Here is a 6,335-nt window from a genome sequence, read left to right as displayed (position 1 = left end):
AAGATTATTATTAAGTTTAAAATTGGATAAGCTCTATAGAAGATAATGATTAGATTTACCAGAACTATATAATATATATGTAACAAACTTCTAGTATTTATATATAATAATAAATAAATGTATGGATAAGTTTTGATTAATTTAGAATCTCCTTAAATATAGTGCATATGATAATTACTATGAATTATAAGTTAACCACAAACCGCCACATAAGCAAATTTAACCAGAATTAATAACAGACTGACACGTAGAATTATTGGCATGCGCTTTATAATAATGTATATATATATATATATATATATATATATATATATATATATATATATATATATATATATATATATATACGTGCTATAAATTCTACGTGTCATTTTACTCAATTAAACTTAATTAAATAATTCTACGTGTCAATTTCTTTATTAAACTAATCCTATGTGTCATTGTATTATCCAACTAAACTAAATATTAAATAATTATTATTATAAAAGAAGGTACATTATTCATGGAAACCAAATTTTATCAAGATGAGATTAAAACTTATAAAATAAATTTGGAAAATGCTAACGACGGCCCTAAGGGTTGTCGTTAACATGTATTAAGTAATTGTATATGGCGGTTATTAGTTATTTTCATAAAAGCGGTTATCAAAATTTACAACATTTTAAAGAATGTTAACGACAATCTTTAGAGTTGTGGTTAACATTTTCCAATAAATTAAGATTGCTCAAAAATATTAAGGTATTGCTCAAAATAGAATAACAAAGTAAATATTGCTCAAAAAGGTTAACGGGTAACTTGGATAATTTATCGGGGGATTACTTCGTATTATTTAATTGAAAAAAAAAAACAAAAACTAAAGTACAAGAACGCCATGCGATCTTGATGCAATATTTTTGGATATAAAATCGGAGTATTATTTTGTGATTGTAATATTCGAATTAAAATTCTCGAATCTTATAACGAATTTACTCTTAAATTAAACACTATGATGGGTTTACTCACCATTATTAATTTTTTAAAATTCTCCAATGTAAATTGGTACTCCATGATTACAATACAATTTAATTATTTACAATGAAATTCAGCATCTACTAATTCTATTAATCTACCATTAAAGAAAACAGAAGATTTTCGTTAAAAGAAATATTTAGCTTCAAATGTAGACTTTGAGTTTTAATTTTTCTTAATTTGGGTGTAATATTTGAGTTTTATATACGGCTCGAAAGTGTCTTATCTTTTGAGGCGTCGAATGTGTCATATTTTTAGACGAGACGAACATGTGATATTTTTTAGACGAGTTGAATAGGTCAGATTTTTAAGACTGGTTGAAAGGATCAAATTTATTAAACAGATCGAATGGTAAAGGTTTTTAGACGGTCGAACGGGTCAGACTTTTTAGATGGGCCGAATGAGTTAGACTTCTTAGAAGGGTTATATTTATGGACTGGACGAATGAGTCAGATTTTTTAGACGGGTTGACCGGCGCATATTTTTCAAATTATGATCGATATGCAAAAAGCGACACTGATATGTAAACACATAATTATTAATCGGTAATAAATATATACGAAATTAAATGTATGTAAAATAAATATACATACGCTAACGTAAAATGAAATTCAATTACATTCCGCATTAACTAAACGTGGATGCTTATTTGATTCATTCATAACGACATTTCATGGAATGAAATCCCATAAAATTATAATTCTTTCATATTTTAATCCTTCCACATATTCTATTATGTTAAAAACACATTTCACCGACAAAACGGATCATTAATATTTCACTTACGTATAATGTTATTTATTTTTATTTTAACCGCAATTATTTCTTTGGTACTTGTGACTTATATGTGTTACCAAGAAAATAGAACTAATCTTTCAATGATTATTTTTTGTGACCTTGCATCGTACGGGCTAAAAACATAATAGATTATATAATGCAAAGTTTTAAACTTTCTGTGTGGCAACCTTATTTACTGTAATGACCCGGAAATTTCTGACCAAATTTAAACTTTATCTTTAAAGGATTTAATGTTTCCGACACGATAAGCAAAGTCTGTAATGTTGAGTCTCAAAGTTTTGGAGCTATATTCATGTAATCAATTATTCTTTGACTGTTCTCGAAGATTCACGAACAATATATATAACTTAATTTGCATACATATATATATATATATATATATATATATATATATATATATATATATATATATATATATATATATATATATATATATATATATATATATATATATATATGTATATATATATATACATACATATATATACATACATACATATACATATATATATATATATATATATATATATATATATATATATATACATATATACATATATATGTATATCTACATACATATATATGTATATATACATACATATATATGTATATATACATACATATATATGTATATATATATGCATATATGCATATATATATATGCATATATGCATATATATATATATATGCATATATATATATATATATATATATATATATATGTATATATGCATATATATATATATATGTATATATGCATATATATATATATATATGTATATATCTATATATATATGTATATATGTATATATATATGTATATATGTATATATATATATATATATATATATATATATATATATATATGTGTGTGTGTGTGTGTGTGTGTGATTTCAAGTTATTTAGTAAACGATATTAACATTCGATTATTGATTCGATTAATATTTAGATAAGTTAACTAAAACGTTTAAGATGAACTAGTAAAACACTAATTTGCTACAGTATTTTCGAATTGCTACAGTACCCAAAAAGCTACAGTGTTTTCGAAAATCACTATTTGCTACAGTAAAACACTATTTCAAAATAAAAATGTATATATTATATATTAACAAATAGTGAGACGATGATTTATAGAAGTAAATGACCAAAACACTCAAAAGTTTAAGATATACTTTGAGTGGTATAGTTTATGGATAACTTAAGGCTATATTTTGGCAAAGGTACGATTCGCGAAACGAAAAGTATTAGTTTTCTAAGCATACGAAAATGCGTTCGAAAAACCGGAATCGGGACATAAGTCGAGTGATGACGTACGACTAATCGGAACTAAAATTACAAATCAACTATGCACGTGAATTTAATATAATATATAATTAATTATATAAATTATATATATTATATTAATAAATTAATATGTCGATGAAACTAGATTACAAATCATATGTGAGCTGGAAAAGGGGTCCATGCGATCGCATGGAGTCCCCTCACAACAGCCATGCGATCGCATGGCAGTCTGGTCCAGGCCACATCTATAAAAGCCCGATGTTTTCTGCTTCTGATTTCATTTCAATTACTCCGTATTATTTATTTATTTAATTATTATTATTATTATTATTATTATTATTATTATTATTATTATTATTATTATTATTATTATTATTATTATTATTATTATTATTATTATTATTATTATTAAGATTAATATTATTATTAATCTTATTAATTATTAGTGTTATTAATTATTAATTAGTATTATACATAAAATACTACGACGAGGTTATAAGCGTGTCACTTTCAAAAATGGGTTTTTGAGCGGGATAAAGTTAAGGAAATTATGGGTTATAACTATGGAAGTTATGGGTAATGTTCATGGGTATTATTACGCAAGTCAAACCTAATGTTTATCATCTCCGTTACATCTACGTACTTTCCTACAATATTGAATCTCAATATTGATACGTAAGTACTCATATTTTATCTTTTATATATTAATTGTGTATCCATGTCTAGTGCCCGAGTATATATATTTATACATGCTTGTATGCTAAATTTCGTCGCTAAACAATTTATAATGAATCACGAATTAAATACATATATTACTGGTAAAAGGTATATGATATACATGTTTTTGGAAAGCTGGCGAAAAATCAATGACTTTTCATTTAGATATCAAATAGTTTCGATGAACGGATTAAAAGATATGATCAACTGAATTATGATTGACGTTAATTAAAATTGCTTTTGAATCTGCAATTAATATTTAAACAACTTGTTTGTAACATTGATAAAAGGGATTTTTGAATATTACCAACCGAGTAAATGAATCCTTATATAAGGTACATCTCGTTTTGTGAACTATTGTCAAAATTGACTTTTTGAAACGACTTTGGATAACTTTTGTATGTCGATCTCGAGCATTAGGATTGTGATACACTATGACCTGACCTAGCTTGATAGACATTTATTGACCAACATATGTTCTCTAGGTTGAGATCTACGATTATTTTGATATTCCGAGTTTCGGTCACGTTTTGGTGAACGACTTTATGTGCTGCTAAGGTGAGTTTCATTTGCTCCCTTTTTAATTGCTTTTGCAATATATATTTTTGGGCTGAGAATACATGCACTTTATTTTAAACGCAATGGATACAAGTACATACTAAATTCTACACTGAGTTTGAACCGAAAATCCCTTAGCTTTGGTAACTAGTAACTGCCAGTTATAAGAACTGGTGGGCGCGAGTAGTAGTATATGGATCCATAGGGCTTGATATCCCCGTCCGAGCTAGAGCACTAGCCTTTTAACGGACGTATGCTATTTGAGAAGCGTATACGTTGGTTTGCGTGTATTATTAAGATGATTATACAAATGGTACTTATTATATAGACGTTAAAGTTTAGTTACAAGGGTGCTCAATTTTGTAGAATATTTTGATAAACTTTTCTGGATGAAACAACTGAAATCTTGTGATCCACCTTTATATACAGATTATGCGAAACACTAAAACTATGAACTCACCAACCTTTGTGTTGACACTTGTTAGCATGTTTATTCTCAGGTTCCCTAGAAGTCTTCCGTTGTTTGCGTATATGTTAAACAAGCTATGTGCATGGAGTCTTACATGGCATATTTATCAACGAAACGTTGCATTCACCAAATCATCACCATGTATCTTATTTTGACTGCATTGTCAATGGAAGTACTATTATAAACTATTATTTACGGTGATTATCTATATGTAGAAATCATCAGATGTCGAAAACCTTTGATTTAAATATTCATTTATGGTGTGCCTTTTCAAAAGAATGCAATGTTTACAAAACGTATCATATAGAGGTCAAATATCTCGCAATGAAATCGATGAATGTCGTGTTCGTCCATATGGATTTGGAGCGATCGTCACATTTACCCTTTATATTAAAAATTGTTAACATGTCAATTTATGAGAACAATCAAATTTCAATTATTTATATCAAATTTCAATTATTTATACTATGTAATAGAGTATTGATATTGCTCATTTACACTACGTTTCTTGACGCAATATCTATATGATATATATAGTGTCAATTTTAAAATATTGTAAATGAGACGTATATAAGATATCATCATTATATAAAGCACGTATCATTATGCTGACGTGTCAACTCCTCCTTTATTCTTGCCACGTGTCATTCTATTATTCTTCCCATCTCTTTAATTGATTTTCTCAAATAAGAAAAGTATTCATATTATAAATAAAATACAATTACTTTAAATATCAAATTAAATAAATAAAAATAATATAAATATAAAAATAGAAGTAACAGGACCAATAGAGCTTCACATTTAACGTTAACAAAAAAATAAAATTAAATAATAATTTAAATGAAATAAATAAATAAAATAATATTAATAAAAAGTTAATATTGTTTAATCATATTCTAAGTACAATACAATCACTTAAATATTAAAACACCTATTAGCAAGTATACACAGAAAAGTAGTAAACATGATGTGCATTCTAATACATAAGATTATATCTGACTGTAATTTATAACACAAAATGTGTGTGTAAAATGTACGAGAAATAAATGCATGAACTTTAAATAGGATTAGGTATATAACTCAATTTAAATAAACAATCAAATATTTATACTAAATACAAAATATGATATTTAAATAAATTTAAAGTATATTAACTTTTTGACATTTGCGATACGTATTTTAACGGACGGGCTCATAAACGTATCACTCTATGTTCAAGAAACTTCGACATTAAATGAGAACAACTGATTGTTGTATTGTAATTCTATTTAATACTAACGTTTACAATATTAATTTTTCAATACCTCATACTCATGTTATCATACATTATATAAAGTGTGTGCAATACTAACGTTATCGCATACAATGCTTTTGATAGTAACACTTTCGATACAAATGTTATCGGTGATAAATGATTTTTCTATTATAATTGTATTATATATTTGATGAGTACCATTACTAACGTAATCGTATACTAATTTATATAAGTGTCGTGCATACAC

The sequence above is a fragment of the Rutidosis leptorrhynchoides genome, chromosome 4, assembly GCF_046630445.1.
Source record: "Rutidosis leptorrhynchoides isolate AG116_Rl617_1_P2 chromosome 4, CSIRO_AGI_Rlap_v1, whole genome shotgun sequence".
Taxonomy (NCBI): Eukaryota; Viridiplantae; Streptophyta; class Magnoliopsida; order Asterales; family Asteraceae; genus Rutidosis; species Rutidosis leptorrhynchoides.
This window is presented reverse-complemented; position numbering follows the sequence as displayed.